Below are 27,610 nucleotides of genomic sequence, written 5' to 3'. Positions count from 1 at the left end.
ACTGGAGTTTCCTTTCCATCTCTTTTCAAACTCTCTAAACATGAAAAGGACCGAGTTATCTTTATCATTAAACTCGTTAAAACAATAGTGACAAACTTGTCCATCCGGACAAGAGCGAGTTTCACTGTTGCTAGGCTTGCTAAAACATAGCGACAGGTTTTCCCGAAGGGAAAATTATAGAACAAGCATATGTTATCCTCCTCAAGCTTGACAAAAATAAAGAGGTACTAGTCAGCAATGATTGGGGAAAAAGGGAAGAAAACTTGAAGAACTTCATTGGTAGCAGGTCGCTCTTGAACATGACACTTTCACTCCATCACCATGATTGAGTTGGGTTGGGTTATTCTGTTCACTAGTCACATCACCATTGGTCCTCCGTACCATCCATTTTTTGGGTTAACGCTACCAATCCATCTCAGTGTTGCCAATATGTTCAAGAGAAGTCATTCAGAGAATTCACCAACCCAACTGACACCTCATCCACTGCAATACCTTCACTCTCCATTTTTCATGACTGCCATTCCTGAACCTTGTATCATCAAATTGTTTTCACCTCTAGAAAATCATTTGCTTCATTTTGTGTCGTAGATGTGGGATTCATTAAGGCCCTCCTATGACGGGTCACTTCTTGTCAACATCAGTTCATTATCCAAGAAGTTGACTTAGGAACAACCCTTTCAGTACTTTGAAGCTTGCATGCCTCAATGGCAAGTTTCTCACTTCTGGCGACAGGTTTACATCAATGGCCTTTGACAGAAATATTTTGCGTGGTGTTCGACATCAAATCCTATATTCACACCACGTGAATTGTACAATAGTACCTTGAGGATCATTATCATTATCGGTGATTCCTCTCGCGCTTGTTAACAACTTACATCATTGGCTGATAATCAGGCGATGTCTTTCCATGTTCGACTTCGGAACATATTTTCACATGGATTGACTTGTATATCGGGTGAAGATTGAACGAGTTTGAAGACCCCAAATCTAGTTTCATCCATCCAGGCTGCAATATATTCGAGAAAATAAAGACATCAAATGCACACCATAGTTGCACAGATGATCATCCAAGCTAAGGGATGATGACTCTACAAGAATCACCAGTCTGCAACAATGGACGACTATCTATCCTATGTACATGAAAATTAATTTATAAAGCCGAGCATGGGAATGCCCACCTCAGCTAGATCATGAAAATAATATGAAGATAATGTATTGTATTGTATTTTATACAAGTCACCTTCCAGTTTGAAAAACCTCAAATCCTCATGATAAAGCATTTCACCAGACATCAGAAGATTTACGACCTCATGCTTTAGGGGGCAACTGTTATAGACATATTTGGGCATTGCAACCCCAATCACATATGTCGACAAACCAAGGGCTCTTAAACCCCTAAAAGTGTTGTTTCACACCCTAAAGGATCATGGTCAACTAATTACATAATTTCCTAGAAGTTCCACCTGAAAAACCACTCAAAATTGGCCAAAATTGGACCATACAGACTGCTCCATGCTAAGGGTGCGATGCATACTGGATATTACACTGGCCAGGTGTGATGCATACTGAAAGAGCCTTCTGTGGGGTGCGATGGGCAAGAGTAGACAAATGGCAGAGATAGTTTGCTAAGTGGAAACCCAGAGAATCTTCTAGAAACTTCTCATATGACACTTGCCTCTCTGAATTCGCCCAGGGATGAGTAAGAGATCATGAAATGTCCAAGTGGAACCAAGAACTATCAGTGAAATGACACTAATAAAAAACCGAGAAGCTGACTCACCCCTCTGCAAATATCTATAAATGGATCCCTCAGCTAAGAGATCTAGAGGCTGGAATTTTGTAATTTGTAAGGAAGTGTTGTTGGTTTCTCTTTGAGACATTGTATTGTTGGTTGATATTGCTTCTCATGAGGTGAAGATGGCTTTCATGCTGGGAGGATGATGCTGGATCAGACAGCTGGGTTGTAATCCTCTCTTCTACTTCTACTATCAATAAAGTTCTTTGAGTTTTCCTCCATATACATGTGTATTTGTGAATCTTTCTATTTGTGAATGCAATTGTACGGTTAATGTATTTCTGATTCTGCATTGTTTATGGTATTATAGATCTCTATGCTTTGATGGTGTTTTGTTGCTTTGCCTCTACAGGTATTCTCTAAAGCGGGACAAGTAGGAGAAGAGTGGAAAGTTCTATCAAGGGAGAGAGGAAAAAAGCAAGGAGCCAAGCGGAAGATAGAGGTTGGTGCTCTCTACTTCTCTCTTATCTATCATACATAAAGGAAATCTTGAAGCGCTTTGAATTGTTTGTTTCTAGGATTGCTACCCATCTTAGTAGGACTAGCAGATAAAAAAGACACTAGTTTTCCTGGAAATAGCACGACAAGAACATCAAGGACACGGTTTTTCAATAAGGGGATTGGGCTCTGCTATATGACTCTAGGTTCAAGGACTTGAAAGGAAAAGTCATGACAAGGTGGTTAAGCCCATACCTGATAGAGAAGTGCCATGATAATGGAACTGTTCAAATCAGAACCATTTATGAGGAAGATATTACCTTGCTTGTCAATGGATACAGATTGAAGGCTTACAAAAGACCGCTGTCCAAGGAAGAGTTCATCAACATCATTAGCAAGGAGGTAAATGTGATTAGAAGTGTCCTAGCTTCCAAGTCACATAGTTTTTGAAATTTGTTTTTATTTGTGAAAAAAGAAAAAAAGAAAAAATACAACAAGAGGCCTGGATGAAAACCTCCATGAGGAATTTGAGGCCAACTCTTGGGTTGAAAACCTCCTTGAGGCAGCCCAAAAGTGGAAAAAAGAAAAAAAAAAAAAAAATAAAAGATCCCTGGGTGAAAACCTCCCTTGAGGTGCCTAGGGAAGGCAGGCAGGTTGAAAACCTCTATTGAGGTAGAAATTAACTTGACCACCCTCAGCTCATGATAAAAAAGTGATCTTTTAGCCAGCATGCCATGTAAGGATGTCACATAAGTGGGAAATAGTTAAAAGGGTGGCCAAATCAGTTAAGAGAGAGTGGGTGATGATTACAAGGATCAAGAGAATGATCACCAACAGTGGGCCAATGATCCAAATGAGGAAATCTCGTACAACTGCTAGCCATCACAATTCTCTGAGCCTTGACCATAAATAGCATAAAACCCCAAAATTTCATGCACTTTTTGCTCATTTCAAAATCAAGGAGATAGGGACCAGCTTGGGAAGCCATAAAAAAAGTCGAACCCTAATTTGGCCATCCTACATGAGGCAACTACAAGAAGTAAAAAAGCCTACAGGAAGCTACAAGAAACATTGAAATTCCACTGGAAGTTTGCAAGGGTGTGCCTAAGGTTAGCTTGGTCCTCAATTGTCATAATCCTAGACATTACAATGAGAAGTAAGTGGCCTATTTCTCCTCTATTCATGGTTTGCATAACTGATACACTCTGCACTATCTTAGTAATTACAGTCAGCTTGGGAATTAAAAAGAGTTTGGGGCTATAAAAGTAATTTTTTTTTGTGTAGCTATAAGGAGTTGTAGTAATTGCAGTCATCAACTAAAAATTTTAGCTCTCAGCTACCCTGAAATTCATACTGAATCTATCCTAGAAAACCTCCTGCACTTAACTAAAACCATAGAAGAAAATGGGAGGAGGATTCAATAGGAGAGAGCCCATAGATACATCAAGAATTCACCTTCATCCCCCTATGGTAGACATCTTCAGGAGGCATCACTGGTTAGGCTTCTTTGAGTTGCTCAAGGGATATGATGATGATATAACTTATGAGTTTTCCATGGCACTAAACCCTCAAGCAAGAACAAGTTCTACCATTGTGGTGAGAGGGTTTTCCATTACCATCAATCCTGAGATGATCAACAGAGTGACAAAACTTCCTCTAGTGGTCCAATGGACAAAGGAAGACAAGGCCAACAACACCTTTGCTAAGAAAAATTTCTTCACAAATGATGAGAGACTGTTATATACCTAGGGGGGATAATATGGGGTACCAAGGGAGGTACCCAATGTTATATACCTAGGGGGGATAATATGGGGTACCAAGGGAGGTACCCAAGGTAATAATGAATCCTTCACTCTCTCCTAAGTGGAGTCTCTAGCCTCTATATAGGCCTCATACATACAATACCATGGGTCATTACCATGGTTCCCTCATACCATCAACTAATACCATGGGCCCATTACATTATTATTAACTACTTGTGGTCCCTTACATGATGTGGGTTAACCACCTTATTTATTACTATGGCCCATCCCATTATTACATTATTACCTTGGGTACCTCCCTTGGTACCCCATATTATCCCCCCTAGGTATATAACATTCCACCCCCCTAAGCATGTTTCGTCCCCGAAACATGAGAAGAACACAAATAATAAGATCTACTCAAAAGAGTAGTCCATTGGTACCATGCACGTGCATCTAGCCATCCAAGAGAAAGGTGAACCCTCGATCTCGCTGGTGCGTCGCTCGCTTGAGATGGAAGTTGACTGTGGTAGCTCTTCTGTGTGGATGTGTAGTAGGTGGATCTTTGCTCCTCTCGATCTGTCGTGCGGGGGTTGTTGTCCATGTGGCTAATTGGTTGCTATCTTGATGGTTGTCTTTTGGGGTGATGTGGGTGATGATATGTTGAAGTTTTAACCCACGACGACTTTTTCTTTACTTCACCCTGCTGTGGTGCCTGTTGTGGTGTCTTCTTTTTCAATATGATTTCAACCACTGAGCCCTCCTCAGATGTGTCAGCACCTATTACCTTTTCGTCTTCAGCCTCTGTTTGTGTTTGATTGTCGACCATCAACTGCTCATCATCTGATATGTCATTCCCTGGAACATCTTCTGCTTCAGCCTCCTTGGACTCTACCTGTTTATTAATGGAAATATCCTGTAATGTAATTTTCTTCTTTTTATACCAGAGCTTCAGGAATTTCTTTTGCACATTAATATTGATATTACCCATTAATTCCATCCAAGGGTATCCCAAAACAACATCCATGTTATTCATATCTGAAGCACAAAAATCACCATGAAACACATACTTATCCATAGAAAGCTTCAAATTCTTATAAATTTGAACATCCTTATCATCAACCTGTGTATGTTCAATTTGTTTTGCTGGGACTTGCAATTTTTTTGCCAAATTAACACTGATAAAATTATGTTTACAACTAGGATTGATAGAAACAATGATCTTCTCTTTCTGAATCAATCCATGAATCTGCAATAAGGATATACCAGTAGGAATTAACCCTTTATATGTCTCATTCTCCTTTTTCCTAGCTCGAGACCATTTGTCCAAAAAGACTTTTTCAAATTCTGCATCTGAAATTTTGTTCAACCGCTCGTAGTCAAGTAATAAATTCCATTTTTGAGCCTCACCTCTCATATTAGACAGCATTTGAAACTTCCAAAATGTCCCATATGTGGACTTGTATCTTTGTATGCATTCTTCAATAGTAGGACCATCATCTTTTCCTGTAAAATATAGAGTCGCCATGAAGAAAAAATTCACTTACTTGGAGAAAATTTGTAATTGTCACAGTTTCGTCAATATTGCTCAGAATCTCTATTATAACCTGTTTTTGGAAATGGAGCAACCATTCTGCATCTGCCCACGTGATAGAAATCCTGATTCAGACACTGGAATTACAGATCTGCGCTGCTACTCTCCCGCCGTCACCCAAAATTTCTGCAAAAAGAGCTGATTTTAATTCAGCGATATCTCCCTCATCCGGACTCCGATTCGACTGAATTTTTTTTTGAAATCATGTGTTTTTTCACAAAGATTCCAGATATACAATTAGATTTTGCAGATCTAGTGCCAAGATGTCTAGATCTGCGCCGCAAAATCGCTGCCCTGAAAATTGTCTGCAACCCCACTGATTTTTAGATCAGTGATATCTCCTTCATCCGGACTCCGATTCAACTGATTTTTTTTTTGAATTCGACTATTTTTGCACAAAGAATCCAGATCTGTAATTATATTTTACAGATCTTGCACCAAAATGTACAGATCTGACCTGCAAAGTCGCCGCCCCCGAAACCCTGCAAAAAAAAAAAAAAAAATCTCCACTTTTGTGCCCAAGAAAGAGCTCTGATACCAATTGTTGTAGATCTAACTCGGAAATACTATAGATCTGATGTAAAAATATAAGATAATGCAAATATACCCAGAAATAATATGAAATGATTCTTTATTGATCAAACCCTTATGGTAGGGCAACACCATACATTCACTCCTTAAGGAAGAAGAACATTCCACAAGCCATATGCCTGTTCATACAATAATCCTTCACTCTCTCCCAAGTGGAGTCTCTAGCCTCTATATAGGCCTCATACATACAATACCATGGGTCATTACCATGGTTCCCTCATACCATCAACTAATACCATGGGCCCATTACATTATTATTAACTACTTGTGGTCCCTTACATGATGTGGGTTAACCACCTTATTTATTACTATGGCCCATCCCATTATTACATTATTACCTTGGGTACCTCTCTTGGTACCCCATATTATCCCCCCTAGGTATATAACAGAGACAAATTGAAGACAAGAATGGGGTTAGAAGGGTGAGTCTTCCCTATCCCTAGGATGAGGTAGCCTACCACATCCTTAAATTAATTTCTTGTGAAGGGAGTCTGAGTATAGTTTACGGTTGCCAATTTATTTTGTTGAATGAATTGAGATTTCAAGCCAGATTTCCCATAAACCAAGACTAAGTGTGCCCTATTTTCTCCTACAATCAATCATAGACATGAGCCAGAAGGTGAAAGAGGGAAAGCAACAACGATTAGCACACCATGGTCTCATCAAGCTAATAGTAGAGGATAACTTGAGTAGATCAAGAGTCCCTATCCTCTAGTCCACATTCAGTGATATGGACATAGAAACCTTCCTTGAAACCAAAGTCCTTGCACTTGGTGAGAACCTAACCTTAAGTGCTGAAGAAGAAGAAGGAGAAGGAGAGGAAGGAGAGGAGGAAGTAGAAGAAGAGGTAGAGACAGACAAAACAAAAGAAGAAGGAGCAGAAGAAGAAGAAGAGGTAGAGACAGAAAAAATAGAGGAAGAAGAAAAGAGAGAAGGAAAGGAGGAGCAGCAAGAAGGGACTAGCCTTGAGAATACCACTACTTAGAGAGGAGGAGACATCCCCAGATCAAGGAAGGATGTATCCTAAACCCGTTGAAAAGGAGGCAACTGCTGCCTTGGCGGCTTCAAGAAAACCCATCAAGTCCACAAAGAAAAGTTAGTTACAAGCTCCCCTCTATTTCAAAACAAGAAGAATCACTAGGATTAAGTAGGGGAAGCCACAAAACCCCACAAAAACTCCTATTGTAATTAAAGAAACACCAAATAAACAAGTTTAGCTATAATCCATGGGAATGAAGGTTTAGAAAGTCACATTAGTAGGATAAACCCCAAAGGCCACCATTACCTATGTCAAAAATCCTATCACCAGGTCAACCTCACCTAATCAGCCGAAGGAACCTATCACACTTGAACAAAAAGGAAAAGGTTTACTACAAGATCCCAAAATAGTGATACAGGAAACACTGGTTGTGCTATAAGAAAGGGAAAAAATGCTACAGGAAGAGCATCAAGAGTAGAAAGAGGAAAACAAGAAACACCATAAGCACATGAGGGGGTAACTTCTCAAAAGACAGTTGAGGGAGATCTTACAGAGATATAGGAGCCTAGTCCACAACCCAATTTGAGATCCTACTTCAATTTCATTGGAGGTAGAGTGATCCCATAGAAATTTGCAATCCCTCTCTTCTTCAAACTTGAAAGAGAAAGAGGATGGACACATCGAAGCATGCAGGTTGCTAAAACAAATAAAGTAGAAGATGTGGGCCTTACGAAAGAAAAACTCCTAGAGATGGGCAAGGAATTGAGTGAATTGAGAGATAAAGAACAAACCATGAGAATAGAGTTGCAGGCAGAAAACACATGTCTGAGGAGGAAATTGCGAGAAAAAGAGACCCAATTGGCCACCATGGCCAACCTATCTATGGAAGCACTTCAATGCAAAGTGCCATCCAAATCCTATGCACTTTACCTGAAGAACCAATGGATGCAATTACAAATTAAGACATTAGCACAACATGGGACCATGCCATTCTAGGATTACATGCAATTCATCGATTGGTGTGACAAGAGTACCCTTAAAGGCAAGGCCAAAGTATCTGAGTTCTACCTGCACAACCTTTCCATAACAGACCTAAATCTTTGGGACCCCAATGCATATTTGGGAGACTTGCAGATGATGGCACTCGCACCATGGATGATTCATGAGGAAACAAAGATTGAGGAGGTGAAGAGAATATTATAAAAAGAGGAAAAGGAACCCCTCTACATCAGGGCAGAGCAAATAAATTCAAAGGCTGTAATTAGTAACCACGACATCATTTCCAATGATGCTCAACTTGCACCAATACACCTAGCTACCCAAAAACAAGCCATATACCATTTTGAGGACACTCTCAGTCTGTTGGGGACTGAGAGCCAATAAGCATGCCAAAGGAGATGGAATAAACCACCACAAAGTCTCAGGATCAGAGAGTATCACTCTCTTGAGAGATTGAGGAATGCATATGAGAGAACACCCCTGTATAAAAAGGCCATACAAAGACTGAAGATCAATTGGATTGGACTTAACTTTAGTCCACCTTTACTGATAGGTTTGCTGGAAGGTAGGAAGGAATAAGAAGAAAGAAAGTTGTGGGAAGAGATAGAGAAAAATACAGGGTTCTATCCACAGGAAGAGACACCATCCACATAAGCTTGGGAAGTCAGGGAGGCCACTAGGGATATGAAGGATATGGATATAGATGACTAGGTTTCTCAAAGGATGAGAAAGAGTTTCATTAGGGGGTTGATGATGAGGCCCATCAATAGGTAAAATATATGGGTCACAATGCCACTCTCCAACTTATTAAATAGTATTTTCTAACATTTATTTACAGATTTTATTATATTTCTCTTAGTGAGAAGAGTAAAAGTGAGTTACTATATCCTATGGCCTAACGTGTGTTAAATGCAGGAAATTGGAGCAGTTTTGAGTTGACTTGAGTGCTTGGACTCATAGTAGACAAGTAGGAGAGATTATAGGAAGTGGTCTCCCTCCTTAAATCCTCAAATCAGTGGAATATTGTGTGAAGATTCTCCCACTCTATCTCATCAGCTCGGTGTCATTGGTAGCCAAGAAAGTTGAGTTCATTGGAAACTATGCTAGAGCCAGTCAAGAAAGAGTTATTCTTGAGTTAGGAAGCCAAGTATCCCTATTTTATAGGGAGCTGTTGGTAGCTCCAGTTTTGTATAAATAAGAAAGCTAAGGGGCTCATTAGGATTCAATGTTTTGTTTTAGCCATGAGGCCATTATGTTGAAGCACATCAGACTATTATTGTTATGATGTATTTGGCATTTTTATTATAATGAGAAATTCTATTTTGATCCAGCACTGAGTTGACTAAGAGGGTTGAATCTCTTGGGTTAGGGCCCAACCCTAACAACATAATTTCCTCTCTTTTGTATCTATACTCTTAGCTTAGAATGTTGATTTATGGTTGAAGTTTATTTCTATTTTCTGTTTAGCTTAGAAAGTTGATCAAGTTGTTGCTTATCAATGCTTTCATTAGCTTAAAGAGTAGATTAGTGTTGCAGTCTAGTGAAGGAAAATATATCATAAAATCTCGTGACAGTGACCCCTACTCCATCTCCCTTATGGGATCATGATTAGGGGACCCCACTCTCACAACCCAAAAACATAGTTTGTCCTTTATTCATTGCCTAGGTTAAGTTCCATTGTTAGCTAGATAACTATTTATGATTCCTTGGAAATATTTGCAGTTTTTAGTTTAGTTCTCAAGATTTATGTAGCTTAGAAGGTAGTCCATTCGAAAGATCTAGTCTTTAACAATAATTAGATCAGATTTTCTAAATTCAACTCATCTTTTCCATGTTGACATGTAATAATTTGTAAATGAAAAGAGAGAGAGGTTTTATTGCAAGGATTTTTGATCTGCAGGAAGGGACACCTCCAACCAAATCCACCTAGGCCTCCTCCACCTTCTGTTGATGCATCCTAGCCATATTCTGAGCCTCTTTTTTCTAACCACTGTAAGCAATATGTCTTAGGCAAATCTGACCTTCTTGGAGTGTTGGGCTTGGCCTTGTGTGTTGTTCACCTTCCCCACACCTTGCATAATTGTCAGGCACCCTTCCAACACTTCATCTCACCATTCTTGTCCTCCAAAACCTCTCAGTCAATTTACTGTAGTAGTACAAGACATCCCGTAGAGTTTAGGACATCTTGTAGGAGTTTCCTATAGCAAACCTATAGTTTCATGTTTTCACCCTATTTTGACCTAAAATGGTAGTAGAGCCTAGTGTAGGAGTAGGTTAATCCCTCAGATTGGACTCCGTGAACAAAAGTGCCACCTAGACTAGCCATTTCATTCCTTTACCTCCTGCAAGATCATATAACATTAACTTTTATATTTCTGAATTTAGCAATTAGAAATTTTACCTGTTTTGCTAGTGTTAATGAGATAATTAATGCATGCATGTTTGGATTTTGAAATGATAGAATAACATCCTATTTTCAAGCGGTCATGATCAAGTGCAAGGTTAACATAGTTTCCTTTCTACAAACAATTTGTGTCATTTCATAGCTAGATGATTTATGTCATTTCATAGCATTTACAAGTTAGCAGCTTTCATTCCCTGAATTGACAAGAATTTTCTTTCCTACACTAGAACTAGCTTTACATTCCACAATGAGTAGTCAGAGTCCCTCTAGTCTAATAGAGGAATTGTTTGGAATCCTAATGGTCAAGTGGCCTAGTTGAGAAGTGACATGAATATAATGATGCATCTGTTGTGTATATAGCACTATCACCTCCAAGTTTGTACGAAACCCCGAGTTGATAAAGTAAAGCTGGTAGCCCTAGGAGTTGCAACATTTTTACTGCAATACTGAGGCTCATCACAAACCTCTATTTCGTTATGGTTGGTGATGATCCACTCATTCTAATTCTTTATGTGGATGACTTGTTTATTACAAGAGAGTGTTATTTTTTTTGTAAAGCTATATTATTATTTTATTAGATAATTTCATTTATTCATTAACACATTAAGTTAACCCCATATCATCATTACATTATTTAGATTTAAATCATTATTCATCATCACATGCAACTATGTAGAAAGAACAACATCACTATCATCAATACAACAGAACATAAAGGAACAATAGAAGAAAATCATGCACACACAAAGACTCTAGGATTGCTCTGAGACCAGGGCAAAACCCACTATGGGGAAAACCCTTCCAAATTATTTTTCTTCTTAGATCATCATTAAATGATTCAATAGAGAGTAAAGTGATCCCAATACATAAACTTGTAGCAAAGATTTACAAAACAAGAGCAAATTGCAGAACTACAGAACAAAAAAGAGAAACCATTTATCCAGCAGACTTCGAAGCCAACTGAAGGCAATTGTCAAACCCTAAATCAACACTCTGGATGCTCCCAGCAAGGCAGATTGTGAGTGAATGAAACTTCCTGGTTGCTCCCTTAATCACTGTTTGCGAGCATCTATGGCTGACCCAGATGCTCCCTGGAATACTGTATGTGTGCAGATGGTGACAAAAATACACTGAATTACTCAAAACACCCAGCCGCTCCCTTCCATCTACTATGTGAGTGACTGGAACTTCCCATTTGCAACCTTGACCTCATTGTGTGAGTGTCTGAGGACCAAACTCTCTGATCTACTTCAGAAACCCTGGACGCTACCTTCAGGCTTATGTGAGAGCATATGAGGCTGCCCATATGCACCCTTGAACATTCTGTGTGTGCATATGAGGCTGAGAATGCTTAGTTATGAACCAACAACTGAAAAAAAAGACTCAATATTCTTGCGAGCTTCAACCTTGTAGTTTCAGACCTTTTTGCGACCTTTCTTCGTTAGACCTATGCAAACCAAGACAATAGAGGAGAAGAGAAGATGGGTTGATCAATGTGTCCAAATGAGCTTGAGGTCTCTTCTATTTATAGGCTTCCATTAACGTCCACTTGATGTTGAGGCTGACTTGTCCAATTGTATATATGCATAGGGTTGACTTGATCCAATATACATGAGTCAGAACATAAATTCAAAAACCAACTTCTTCTTGTCCAAATGTGATGATATTTAGGTCAATTTTGGTCCTCTCGAAACGAGGAAGCTATTGAAATTATTATCTTCATCATACGAGCTATCCAAAGTGTAATTTGTCCACAGTTGCATAATTTTAACACTCCCTCTCAACTATGGAGAATTCCACCTGCCAATATATGTTCATAGATAAATATGCCATTCAAGTGTCATCACATATTTTGATTGATCATCTATGTCATGTAGTCTTCATTCCATGACCATCTCAAGTATATCATCATCAAAAATCATCAATGTACATTTGGATCTATCCCTTGCTTATTCCGCTTATCTCTTGATTGTTCTTGCTCATATGCTGAACATTCTCGAGTCTAAACGAAGAAAAAAATTTCATTGCAGGGGAGCTGAATCTGTGATCTATATCATCATCAGAGAGCATACCATCAAGGGAGAATATCTCAACCTTGAAGCATATCAGGGATCTAAATCTCAACTTGAAATATCATGGGGGAGCTATACATCTACAACCCCATATTAATAAATAGGATATACAAATACACCGGGGATCACATCTCGACCGTGGGACAACATGAAGGAGCTCAATCTCAACCCGGAACCGCATAGGGTTATCTCAACCCATCCCATTTCCTACTGATATTCCCATCAATTAACTTGAATAGTCATGTGGTATAACACTTGCATCATAATCGACTAGGTTTGTACACCCCATGTACACTCTCAATGTAGAAATTCCCATTGTAGATCAACAGATTATGCAATATTCTAAAACATGATACAAGATCTACTTATACCATAAAATTTCCGAAAGCTTAATCACATATGAGAAATATCAACCAAGAATAGATATAACTGAGAATGAGAAGAAATCACACATAACACAAAAGAAATAACCCGGGGAAATGCTCAACCTAAAACCCCAACTCTGTATTATCATACAAGTGGAAATATACTCTAGATTACAAAAAGAATCAGCTCACAAGTTATCCTGTTCTCTCTACAATCCCTCTACTACTCATAGACAATCAAAGGCCTCTCTCAAACCTTCTCCTCTACCCTCCAAGCCTCCTATTTATTTGTGCAATTTTCCTTGGGGTCCAGTGCTGTCACTTGTGTGAATTGGCCTCTTCACACACTCACTGACCTATGATCCAACTGCATAGTCCTGAAGGAGATAAATCCTTCTCCATGGATGAGTTTCCTTTATAGGAAAAATCCATCCAACGGATAGTACACTGTCCCTCCTCTTATCTCAATTGGGTCTCTTTCTGAACTAACATGCATGAGTTATTCATGAGAGCATATTCAGTTATCTGAAGAACAACAGTTACATGCATGCCAGCATTAACTAACTGAACTCACATTAATTTAAACAAAGTGTTTAAATCAATCTAACTGGACTTGAATAAGTTAACTAAGCCAACTAATTGAAACTCAAATTATAACTCATCCTTATCTCTTTAACTGATGGATAAATTCCTCAATTAATAGAGAAACTGTTGCATGTCCTCACATAGACTTCATGTTTGATTTTTCACAACTAATTAACTCATGGTGAATTAATTAATTTATTTTCAAACAGATGTTAAGTTCAAATTCGAATTTTACTTCATATTTTAGTCTAGGGACTGACTAAAATTGGAATCCATCCTGAACTGCTAAAAATAGCAATGTTATTTTTAGCACTTCCATTTTTCATTCCTTGCTTAATCCAACACTGCTACCTAAACTACTATTTATAGCAATGCTATTTTTAACACTTCTATTTTTATCATTTCTCGTTGTCATTTTTAACACTCACTCTTAACAAGAAAGGCATTCAACTCGAACCCGATCCTGTACCTTTGGAATGTTCTACATGCAACACTTCTCCCAAGTGTGGACGCTCCCGCAACTCTAGAAACAAAAAAAAACTCCCAACTGACCTCTTTGTTAGGCTAGAAACATACTCTGATGCTAAAGCTCTATTTGTCGCTAATAAGTGCTCCCTATTTGACCTCTGATCTACTGCAACACTCCATGCATCTCACACCATTTCACACCTCTCTATGCCATCCTACACTGGTGCAACACTCATGTGCCTCTCGCATTGTTGTGGCCTGCTAGCTCTACACTTTCTTGGGACTCCTACACTGTAGCTCTCTCTGTCGTTCCATCCGCATCTGTCTCTACCCAATCAACCAGTCTTACTACTCCTCATCGGGGCTCTTGTAGCAAAGTCGAATCAAAGAGGTTGGGTACCTCAAGGATCATACCCCTATTCCAGCCTTCTTGGGATGATCACTCCACATCACCCCACCTCCAACCTGGAGGTATGGATGCATGTGATCCGTTTGCCCACTAACTCGAAATTTCCCCTTACTAGAGGTCTCTACATGAGTAGATGTCTCTACTCGATCTCCTCTCAGGTTCTCTAGTTGTGGCTGCTCCACAACCTCCTGAAGCTGCTTCACCAATTGTGGCTCCTCCACAATTGTCTGAAACTTCTTCTGGCGTTGCATGTTGAGAGGTAATTTACTGTCGCTCTCAACCACCAAGTTTCTAACCTTTTCCTTTCTCCTCAAGGCTTTGCATGCATCTTGTACCTCAAGTGCATACAGGTTCTTGGATAGCACACCAATCTGTTTCATCTTTCCCACCGTCATGAAATTTTCTAGAAAAGAGCTAATTTTGAATCAGTGATATCAACCTCATTTGAACTCCGATTCAACCGATTTTTTTTTTTTGAATTTGGGTCTTCTTCTGCAAGGAATCCATATCTACTATTTGTTTCTAAAAATTTTGCACAAAAATTTTCATATCTGCTCTGAAAACTTGCGGGCCATTTTTTTTTTACTTCGAATTCTCTTCTTCATATACTGTTCTCTACTTTGATCACCTTTGCTCTGATACCATGTAGAAATTACCACTGTAGATCAACAAATTATGCAATATACTAAAACACAATACATGATCTAATTCTACCATAAACTTTGCAGAAGCTTAATCACATATGAGTAGTATCAACCAAGAACAGATATAACTAAGAATGAGAAGCAATCACACATAACATAGAAGGAATAACCTGGGAAAAGCCTCAGCCTAAAACGCAAACTCTGTCTTATCATACAAGTGGAAATATAGTCCGGATTAGAAAAATAATCAACTCACAAGCTATCCTGTTCTCTCCACAATCCCTCTGCCACTCATAGACAGTCAAAGGCCTCTCTCAAACCTTCTCCTCTACCCTCCAAGCCTCCTATTTCTTTGTGCAATTTTCCTTGGGGTCCAGTGCTGTTACTTGTGTGAATTGGCTTCTTCACACACTCACTAACCTCTGATCCAATTGCGTAGTCCTGAAGGAGATAAATCCTTCTCCATGGATGAGTTTACTTTATAGGAAAAATCCATCCAACTGATAGTACATTGTCTCTCCTCTGATCTCAACTGGGTCTCTTTCTGAACTGACATGCATGAGTTATTCATGAGAGCATATTCAGTTATCGGAAGAACAACAGTTACATGCATGCAAGCATTAACTAACTGAACTCACATTAATTTAAACAAATTGTTTAAATCAATCTAATTGGAATTGACTCAGTTAACTGAGCCAACTAATTAGAACTCATCCTTATCTCTTTAACTGATGGATAAATTCCTCAATTAATATAGAAACTGTTGCATGTCCTCACATAGGTTTCATGTTTGATTTTTCACAACTAATTAACTCATGGTGAATTAATTAATTTATTTTCAAATAGTTGTTAAGTTCAAATTCGAAATGTACTTCCTATTTTAGTCCAGGGACTGACTAAAATTGGAATCCATCTTGAACTGCTATTTTTCATTCCTTGTTGCTCAATCCAGCACTGGTACCTGAACTGCTATTTATAGTAGTGCTATTTTTAGCACTTCTATTTTTAACATTTCTTGTTGCGATTTTTAACACTCAACCCATTGGCCAAATGGGGAGCAGTATTCCCGACAAGCCTTATTTGTGGGTATGATACCAACTGGGGTATACTTTGCAAAGAACAGTCATGGTAGAAACATTCTTTGACTCTATGAAGATATGGGAGAAACATCTCCAACCCTATGGGTAACAGATAGGGATCATATCCTATTTTCTAGAGTTCCCTCAACCCGAGGAGCCCTCTATCTCAATTCCTCACTTTGGGAGCTCAGATAGAGAGGAAGAGTTGGCTTAGTGTCCTTGATCAACTCTTCTCTCATCATACTCAAATTTTGTATTTGCTTGTCTCAATAGCAGTTGTTTCCTATTCATACAGAACATTAGAGAAAATATCATGATAGATCATAAATAATCATATAAATCATAAAAGGGTACCATAATCATCCCCCCTCTCAAGGAGGTGTCAATCACAAGCCTAAGCTTGTCTTGAACAACTACACTATCTCAATATATGGAAGTATCTCAGTCCCAACTATATATATGGGATTCTTTGTCATCACATTGTATCCATGTCATATCTAGATCATGCTTAGAAAACTCTCTAAGGAGCTTCTTCATCCTGCCTCACAGCTAGCCATGCTAGCAACATTGTACTCAACCTCGGTCATGCTATGGGCTTGTCATCCAATATATCATAGAAAATCTCATACTAAAGAAGCATCCAAATGTGATCATCAACAATAATCTCAAATATCAAAAACACATTCATGCATTCACATATCATATAAAGAATATCTTAGATCAAGAATTGATCATCTTATGTAGATATCTCAAAGGATGCTCTGTGGTAACTGAATGTGAATGAAGTAGCACAATCATGAACTCATTTAGGTTATATGCACATCATATATATGGATGGATGTTCAAAAATAGAAAATCAATGCTTCAATCAACTGTCGGATGCCATGTCAAGTTCAACAACATCTTGAACTTCAAATCATAGTGTTAAAGGATTTGCATTTCCACTTACCAATACTTCTTCAATAGCTTCAAAATATGGATTTTCTTTTTCAAATTTCAGAAACCGATTCATCATGCCTTTATCCATTATTTCGAGCTTCATAAGCCATCTCCCTCTTACTTTGATCATCATAGGCTCATTTTCTATCAAGAGTAGATCATCAATATATAGAACCAAAATCAAAATCACAACTTGGAACAATTCTGAAGTAGAGGTTTGGATCAGCACATCATCCTAGCTTCGCTAGATAACTCTAAATGATGACATATCTAGAATGGGGAGCTTGCCTCATGCAATGCTCTCTGCAAACATAACACTTTACCAAACGAAGTTGCTTAGCTTTTCATAAATCAATATTGTACCATAAGCTCATCAAAATTTAGAAGCCATATCAAAACTGTTATCAAAGTCATCAATATCACAATATCAATTCTTTTAACCAGGTGACAAGTAGACCTCATATCAAGTATTGACTTCATTTATTATCATGCCAACAAGTTTTTCATCAATCATGCAATACCAATCCAAAATTCATCAAGTCATTATCATAATCATAATACAAGTCATTTATGCAAGTTCCATCTTCATACTGAATCGCAAAGGTCAATTGTGCAAGGAATAAGGAGGCCAATACCAAACCAATTTTCTGAATACCCACATAAGTCATCGAAAGTAACTATGCCCACATAGGATTGATATCAAAACAAATCAACAATCATCAAATAAAATCATTAGACATCAGGTCAAATCCAAATTTGCTATCGTATAGAGATCTACAATCCAAAACATATCTCAATCACCAAGTCAAAGTTCTAGTCATTGTCAGGCATCATGTCAAAAATGCAAACAATGCTCATTTATATCAATCATCCAAATCATGCTAAACACTTGTAGCACAAACTTCAAACATAATGACATATCTATATGTATGTCCTGGTCACCTACAAACATAAGTTCAGTCTTCATTTTCATATTATGGAAAACATTGATGCTTTTCCTTCTTTCAGATATTTATGATATCTCCAACACATTTTAAGTACTGACAACCTTCAGGTGAACATCTAATTTCATGCACAAGACTTCATTTTTCTGTGTTTTGCAGGCATAGTTTCATCCATATGCCTTCCTCTGTGTGACTGGGACCCACAACCGCACTCTTCAAGATGCTATGTGAGGGACTATGGTCGAATCAACCCAAAACTCATCTCTGGGCCTTGGACTCACTTTTGAGATTGTATCCATGCGAATGGGAGCCTATAGTCGCACCTGTAATACTGCTTCCATGCGACTGAGGCTTAGAGCAAGGGAAAAATCTCTTTCCACAGATCAAAACTTTGTTGTAGATCATCAATGTCAGATATCTGTCCATTCATGCCCATAAACCATATTTCAACAATACAAAATATACATATAATGAAAATGACAGTAGGAGAAGGGATTTGAATGGGAATCCACTTCAATCATCTTCATTCATGCCATCAACCTATCTAAAATGCATCAACAGATCTATTAGATCATAAAGTCAAACATATACCCATCATGGTCATAACATGCTCACATCAGCTACTACATCATCACATCATGACATCAATCTTTCATCAAGGGTTAGAGTCACATGATAGTGTCAACTGACAGGTGTGACATCACACTTCAAATATTATGAACATAATATCACTTCTATCAAGTCAATCCATCAAGTTAAAGCATTTAGATTTTCCATATTCCATAGTTACTAATCAAAAAGACAACCATGGTTAACGAAGGATCTAGAATGTTAATCTCATACTTATACTTCTATCATCATGGTTATGTTGACGGTGCTGGACTTGCGAACATGTCAGGGGATCTCCCCAATAAGAAGTCCCAATTAGACCTCAAACCATTTAGTATAGGAGTCCCAGTAGTGGGTCGTATGGTAATGCCTTAACTGCAATTTCGCACAGAGGCAAGTAAGATAACTCTATTGGTAGAAAGGGTGTGACATATGCAATAATCCAAGGAAGGTGCATGAGAGGTTCTAACACATAGGGGTTGAGATGAGTGTGCCCCTTTGAAACTTGTGATAGCAAAAAGTTAAGAAGGGAACACATGAGCAAAGATGCATCACAACATGGAAGGCAAGTTAGCTAGAAATCCAAAGTGATGGTTAAACCAACAACACATTTCAGAAAGATTCATACATACATACACAGAATTAGATATACATGCATGCGTAAGAAAATAAATACATATATCATTTAGAGTAAACAAATAGTTGAAATACAATACAACATATGCATGAAACGTGCTAGCTCTTGTTATATTAAGATGTATAAGTTCCAGTCATACAATACATCCATGTCCAACCACTAGTTTCAACAACGGAACGTACATCCACAACCGCTTTCTCCTCCAAAGAAATGTAAACAATCTGAACTTCGAAACGGGAATTATAAACTCAAAATGGGAAATCTGGCCAAAAAATGCCAAAAAACATCAAAAACAGTGCTAAAAACGACAAGTGTGTATACTGGAATGATGGTTTTTTTTTTAGGGACAATTTTGAACATGTTTTAAAAATGGCAGTGAAAACAAAATTTTCATGCAAAATATAGCTTGAAAACGAAAAAGTGATTATACTGGAACGATGATTTTTTTTAGGGTCAATCTTCAAAATTTAAAAAAAAAATGCTAGAAAAATGATCCAACAACATAAAAATGACTCATAAATTCTCATTTAACACCATATGGAAATAAAATTTTTTATTTCAAGATACGATGCATACATCAGTTAGATAAACTATCTTAAACACTTATTCAAAATCACTCATATTTTCTTTCACACCATCAGAATTCACATCTTTAGATGAGTGTCTGGATGTTGACGAAGATGTTCCGTATTCTTCTCTTTCATCAACTAGTGCCCCATCTGAGTCCACATGCATGCCCATCATTTTAGGATTCAAAATTCTTCAAGATCTACAACTGGTTTCAGCAGACTCCCATCTCAACACTGTTCCTTCTGGTAACAACCTTTTCAGAATCTCTATCGTCTTGAAGCGAAGAGTTCCTCTCTTTGTTAAATTGAAGTCATAAACAAGTATGTCAACATCCTCCAATTTCAATATGTCTATGCATTGACGATTTATATTCGTACCCTTTCTTTTTCTCTTTTCGCCATTTTTTTTTGTCAACTACCATCTCTGGCTTATACACACCATTGAATGGGTGTGTATTTGTGGCATACCAATGTACTTCAACACTTGTAACATCCTCATTTTCTATAAAGACCTTTATAACTTTAGCAACCCAGAATGGATAACCATTGGGATCTCCATCTGCTAGCACTGTGATCATGCAACCCTCCTTAATATCCTGTACTAAACCCCTGTAAAGGTCTTCCATGGCTTCACGTTGTGCACGAGATCTTCTGGAACCAATATACATCTCTCTTTCCTTTGCTTGTGAAGAATTAATAATACCTTGAGATTGTTGCTGTTCAACAATGTTTATTTCCTCATGTGCATTCGACACATTTTGTGGCCAAATAAATGGATTTTTCAAAGGTATATCTTCATTTGTTCTTATTGAAATGATATCCCTTTGATTATTGAAAAATGACTCCCACCAAACTGAATCAGCAATATCAAAGTACTCATATGTATATCTAATGCATTTTTTAATTTCTTCTAGGCAATCAGAATAATTTATATCTCTATTTTGTTTGCGTGCATTATGAACTTCACCAACTGATTGTAATAACAATATTTTTGATGCAAATATTGGATGATCTGGAATGAACTTCAAAAATTGCAAACCTAATGATGGTGCCCATTCTGTAGTAGTTGAATACTTCTTTCCCCATATTAGTGTTTTCCCATCAATTGTTTTGATACGAAATTGATGTTGGAAGCTAATGTCATTAAGTTCTTCAATGCATTTCCCCTCACCATATGATCCCATAATAAACCTTTGCATGTCAACAGTTTCTTCCAACACATCAAAAGTAGGCTTTGGCATGTATGATTTCTTAATACATTCAATTAATGATGGCAAGCTCCCAGCTTCCTTCCTCCTCAATGTGACTGAAAAATGACTGAACATCTGATCAATATGGTCATGAGTGTGCCCAACAAGAAGGAAACCAACCTTTACCTTCTGAAAAATTCTCAATTCAACAAGCATGTTTAGATATCCAAAAGCAACTTGATTTTTGTTTTCATGGCAAGTGTTGTCCAATTGTAGATACAAAACTTCAGGAATATTACCAGACCAATGAGAAAGCTCATCATGAATTATGGTTATGGTCATATTTGCATCATTATGAATATTTGGAGCTGTGAAGTACACCTTTGGCAACATTTTCCCATTGAAGACCATACAACCAACCAAGTGATACTGAATAAAATTTTCCTCCTGTAAATTTTTGGGTGTGCGAACAAAATGTGGTAAAAGTGTTTTCTTTTGGTCCATACCATCAATTATCAAACCCAAATATTTATTTGGATTATCATAACACTTATTTTGATGCTTGTACAACTTTTTCCTTTCATTTGTTTGTTGTTTGCGATGCTCCTGAAGTTCTTTGACAATTGAATCTACACAACATAAAAGAAAGACATTAAGAAAAAAAATTTCATACTTGATGAATATACAATTTTAAAAGTTAAAGTTATGAATGCCTACCTCTTTCTGACCCTTCACATTTGTCCCTTTTTTATTTAAGAGAAGCACATGTACTGCAAATCCCCATCCTTGTCTTCTTAGGAATACAGACATTGTTGAATTATTTCTTCCATATCTTCACAAAATATTGATATGTGACAAACTGGCCATGTCCCTTAGCACCTTCTGCATATTCTTTGTATAAGTTGTAGATTTCACGTCTTTAAAAATTATCTGGAATATGTATTGTCTCTCTATTTGGCATACACTCTCCATGCTTTGAAAAGAAATCTTTCATCCATGACATTGCAGTATTTGATAATGGCCCAAATTGTCTTTTATGACGTACTTCAGAATAAAATGTGGGATCCTTTTCCAAATTTTCTTTAATTCTCGAGAGACAAAAATTCCCAATCGAATGAAACATTTTGAAAGCTTTTCTACAGATAAATAAAGTCTTAATATGATAATCATAACCTGACAATGTAGATTGCATGCACCCAACTAAATATGAATTTTGCATGCTTTTATTCATTGACAAATATCTCTTCTTGCTCTCTAATGCAAATTTGAAATCCATATGTTTCAAGCAATCTTTTTGGCAACTTTCACTTGAAATGAGTGCACTGATAGAACTTCTTCTTGTCAGATATTCTGCTCTACCCCTTGTATAACTAGAACATCTTGCATTGATACGAAAAGGTCTGCTCCTACTCCTTGATACAATATTTCTTTGCAACATATCCATCATTAGATCATCATTTGTATAAGGATTTTCATCATCATTAAGAGGAATGTTATCCACACTATGATCAACTGTGCTTTTCAAATACTGACTTGGAGGATATTCTTCATCTTCCCCTTCTTCAATGCTACTGTCATAGTCCAAAGAATTCAGACTCAATGGAAAATTTGACTCGATGTTTATTGGATATTCTTCCTCATGTGCATTTTTTGTGTTGCTCTCATAGTCCATAGAATTAGGACTAAGTGTATCATCCTGTCCTTCATCACTGCTACCTTTATACTCATTAGAATTAGGACTAAGTGCATCATCCTGTCCTTCATCATTGTTGCTCTCATAGTCCTTAGAATTAGGACTAAGAGGACATTGTGACACTCCATTCTTTTGAAATTCATCATCACGCTCTTCATCATTGTTGCTCTCATAGTTCTTAGAATTAGGACTAAGTGGACACCGTGACACTCCACTCCTTTGAAATTCATCATCCCGCTCTTCATCACTGCTGCTGTCATAATCCTTAGAATTAGGACTAACTGGATATCGTGGCACTCCATACTTTTGAAATTCATCATCCCGCTTTTCATCAAAGCTGCTCTCATAGTCCTTAGAATTAGGACTAACTGGACACCGTGACACTCCATACTTTTGAAATTCATCATCATGCACTTCATCGTTGCTGCTCTCATAGTTCTTAGAATTAGGACTAAGTGGACACTTTAACACTCCATTATTTTCAAATTCGTTACCACGCACTTCATCACTACTACTCTCATAGTCCTTAGAATTAGGACTAAGTGGACACCGTGACAATCCATTCTTTTGAAATTTGTCATCATGCTCTTCAACATTGTTGCTCTCATAGTCCTTAGAATTAGGACTAAGTGGACACCGTGACACTCCATTCTTTTGAACTTCACCATCATGCTCTTCATCATTGCTGCTTTCATAGTCCATAGAATTAGGACTAAGTGGACAGCGTGAGACTCCATTCTTTTGAAATTTGTCATCAAGCTCATCATCACTACTGCTTTCATAGTCCTTCGAATTCAGACATAGTGGAATCTGTGACTCTTTATTTATTTGAAATTATCCATCCCCTCTTTCATTAGTGTTGCTCTCATAGTCCTTAGGATCAGGACTAAGTGGAAGAATTGACTTTCTATTCATAGTGGAAGAATTCCCGCTATATTCATCCATATGAATAGAGTTGTTACATGAAGAAGATGTTGATGCTGTATAAATCAAAACTTCACTATCAGGACCTTTCAAATAGAAGATGTTGAATGATATAAATGGAGAGTCTCCTAAAGATATTATATAGCTTAGAGAATGAAATTTTCCCTCCAAAAATTCCCCCCCACAAAAAATTTCGCGAAAATATTTCCCTCCAAAAATTTTCCTCCCAAAAAATTTCGCAAAAATATTTCCCTCCTAAAAGTTTGTGAGATTTATTTCACTTCATTATTTTATTCTGCAATTTAATGAAAAATGTAAACTAAATTTTTTTATGAAATAAATCATTAAAGTTAAAATTGTCAACTACAACTTCTACGTAAATTATTTTAATAGTCAAAGTATATAATATTTACTAAACAATTGAATGTTTTTTTAAATTTTTATAATACATTCTGAAACTCATTAATCCCACATTCACCCCGTTGTAAAACAATTCCATATTGTTCGCTTTATCATATTTTCATTCATCGCCATAAAAAAATTAACATGTTAAAATTTATTAAAACTGATTAATCCCGCATTCACCGTATGGTAAAACATCTCCATAATTTCACCTATATATTCCATTATCACTATTACTCACATTACATCAAGGTTTTCTGAGGTTCATTGAAAGACTTGGAGCGAATTTGTGGAGCAGCTACATTGGTATCAACAACATATTCAACAAAGAATTCTCACAATTGAAAGGTCAGTTAAATTTTTTTCCTTGAAAATTCTCATATTAAATTAGTTTAACGAAGTAGATTTTTTTTTTTCTAAACTTAAGATTTTTTGTCAACCAAATTAACCAATATTTCCGCCATGAGCATGGTGGGCCCAGGGCACCGCCATCCTGCAATCGGCCGGCCACCAACTCCCTCCGCACACCCTTTCGACCCCCTCCCCAAACTTAGCCGCCCCCTCCCCAAACTTAGCCACCCCTTCCCCCCTCACCCCTCAACCCCCATCCCACTCCATCCCCCTAACCCACCTTCCACCCCTCAACCCCTATCCCACCCCACCTTCCTACCCCCCATAGCCCCCTCACCCCTACTCCACCTCCCCTACTTGGACCCCCCAACCCAGCTCTCTACCCCCATACCCGGTTCCCACCCGTCCCGTCGAGCTCCCCCTCCCCCCTCTAACCGCACCCCCCTTCCCCTTCCATCCCCCTACCCGGCCCTCCCTCCCCCCTCCCCCCTCGTCGCCGCCCTCCCCCATCCCTTCCCTCCTACCCAGCCCCCCTCTAAACCCCCCTACCCGGCCCTCACCCTTCCCCCTCCCCCCTCGTTCATCGCCCCCTTACCCCTCTACCTGGTCCTCCTCCCTTGCCCTGCCCTTACCCCTCTCGCTCCCTCCTCCCTCGTCCCCTCGCCTTCCCTCACCCACCCCTCCTTCCTACCCCTCCCTCCCCCTCGACCCTCTCCCTCCTCCGCCTCCCCCTCCCCCCTCTGCCACCTACCCCTCCCCCTCGCTCCCCCTCTCTTCCCCATCCCCCATCCCCGCCTCCCGCCCTCTGCTCCCTCGAACGGCCACCTAGGTGGGCTGGCAGGTTACCGGGGTGGCACGGGGTGGGGTGCAAAAAATTATATTGGACAACTATTGGACATATTTGGGATGCAGGATTGTAATCCTGTCGCTACTCCAATGGAAAAATATTTGAAGCTTACTTCCACTCAAGGAAGTATGTTTGAAGATCCAACGTAGTACAATAAACTTGTTGGAAGTTTGAATTTATAACTACTACTCCACCTGACATAGATTTTGTTGTAGGGATACTTTCTAAGCCATGTGAAGGTCATTTGAATGCAGCAAAGTGAGTGCTCAATTATTTGAAAAGCACTTGAACATATGACATCAAATATTCCAAAGTTGCAGATTTCCATCTCACCGGTTATTCAGATTCAAAATTTGATGGAGATAAGGAGAATGAAGTCTCTACTTCTGGTTATTTGATTATTCTTGGATCAACAACCATGAGTTGGAGATCACGCAAAAAATTTGTTCCTGCTGATTCTACCACCGAAACCGAATATGTTGCAGCAACTGAAGCTACAAAAGAAATCATTTTGCTTCGCAAAATACTTGAAGACTTACAGGAGAAACAAAAGGATTCAACTCCATTACGTATTGATAACTCTTGTACAATTGAGTTAGACAAGAATCCCAAGTATCATGATTGAAGCAAGCACATTAACACCAAATATCACTTGATTTGACATTATGTAGAGGCCAAAGTTATTTATTTGACACATTGTCCTACTTCAGAGTACATCAAAGACGTATTTACAAAGGTACTGGGATGTGAAAAGTTTGAAAAGTTCAAAATGTTACTTGGCATGTCAAATGTCCCTTCGGATTAAGGGGTAATGTTAACTAATCCTTCAAAATTGTAAATGTAAATATTTAGTTGTAATTAGTTGTTTTCTCCCATAAGGATTGTAAATGTAAATATTTATTTGTAATTAATTGTAGATTCAATTTTTCTACCACCTAGACATAACTGTCTCAAAATTATGAATGTATAAATACGTGATTTCTCATGAATAAAGTTGCACAAATTTCATTGTGGAGTTTATATGGGCTTGTACAAATATTGACCAACATACTTGTAACAAATCATTATAACAATAAATTTGCTTAAATTTTACAAAGTTGATCTTCAGTCTATTACTGAACATTAAAATTTCATTAACAAAACAAAAAGAGTAATAAGTCAAATCTTAATGGCTTCTAAACTCATTGATCTTTTGGCATCCAAGTTATATCTATGTAATCCCCCATTATAATAAGAAAGAGTAAAAATAAATCTATACAATCCTCCAACTGCAATAACAAAAACTATTGGAAACATCCCTGCCTAAGAAATATTGCAACAAAGACAAGGTTACATAGCTCATGACCTAGTGAGCTAACCCTACCAGACAGTTTCATCCAATTGATCCCAAGAGAGGATTGTTGATTGTGTGTACCCCTCGTGGGCTACACCTAATGCCTCGTGAATCTGTTTGCCTAGCAAGAATTCAAACCATATATCAGATACGAACATCATCATGAATATGTGTGCGAAGCAGGAATTCAAATTATTCGTAAGATTTGAAATCAGATATTTCCTCAATTATGGACCATTTTCTTTTTAGCCCAAGAGGAATAGAGGTGGCTATGAAATGTTGACGTTCTGGCCGGCTGTAAACATAATTCCACGTGCTTTGATTTGTGTCCCAGGACAAGTTGTCAGACTTCACAATGGTGCATTTCTACTACAGCAGCCCTAAATCTCAAGAATTTTATTTAGGCTTTGATGTGGACTCAGACGATACATAAGTGTGCTGAAAACTGGGCAAATGTAAATTCGGTGATAGATTGGTAACACAGAATGCACTAAAAACTCTCAAAGCAGGAGGATGTTTTCTGCACTCGCCCCCATTATAAAGACTGGTTTTAAAGATTAAAAATAAACAGCCTTGATGCTAGCTTTCCTTGCTGGTTCAAGGTCTCAAGTAATGGCATTTATTGCCCAAACTGAAATCTTTTAAGTCTCATTTCTGTACTTAGTACTCATTTAGATTTTCTTGGTGGCAAGACCACACATATATTACCGATCTGTTTAATAAAGCATGAGCATACACGTTGTTGGCTAAGGGCCCATGATCCATCTCAGAGTTTAGCATTTTACTAAAGCAGAAGAATCGAAATATCCTTAAACACAGATGGATAAATGTGAAGTGTTTCCGCACACAAAACGCTATCTAACTAAGCCTCACTCGCTTTTTAAATGGGCCCCTATGAAGGTCATATGGAAATGTCAGCGAAAACACCAGCCCATCATTTTCTTCAAAATTTGAAATACATATAGAGCTGCACGAGGATATGGAAGTATCAGGATTCCAGACCTGGTT

At 38.1% G+C, this 27,610-nt stretch overlaps 1 pseudogene; it reads left to right on the top strand.

Annotated features, from left to right (window-relative positions):
* Window positions 1–2,464: 2,464 nt before the first annotated feature.
* Window positions 2,465–27,610, top strand: part of LOC149194327 (serine carboxypeptidase-like 50 pseudogene) — a 40,304-nt pseudogene continuing 15,158 nt past the window's right edge.

This window comes from Pinus tabuliformis, chromosome 2_2 (assembly GCF_031772625.1).
Source record: "Pinus tabuliformis cultivar Carrire ecotype Pingquan chromosome 2_2, CPIR1, whole genome shotgun sequence".
NCBI classification, from domain to species: domain Eukaryota; kingdom Viridiplantae; phylum Streptophyta; class Pinopsida; order Pinales; family Pinaceae; genus Pinus; species Pinus tabuliformis.
The sequence above is the reverse complement of the archived record's forward strand: the minus strand, read 5'-3'. Positions and strand labels throughout refer to the sequence as shown.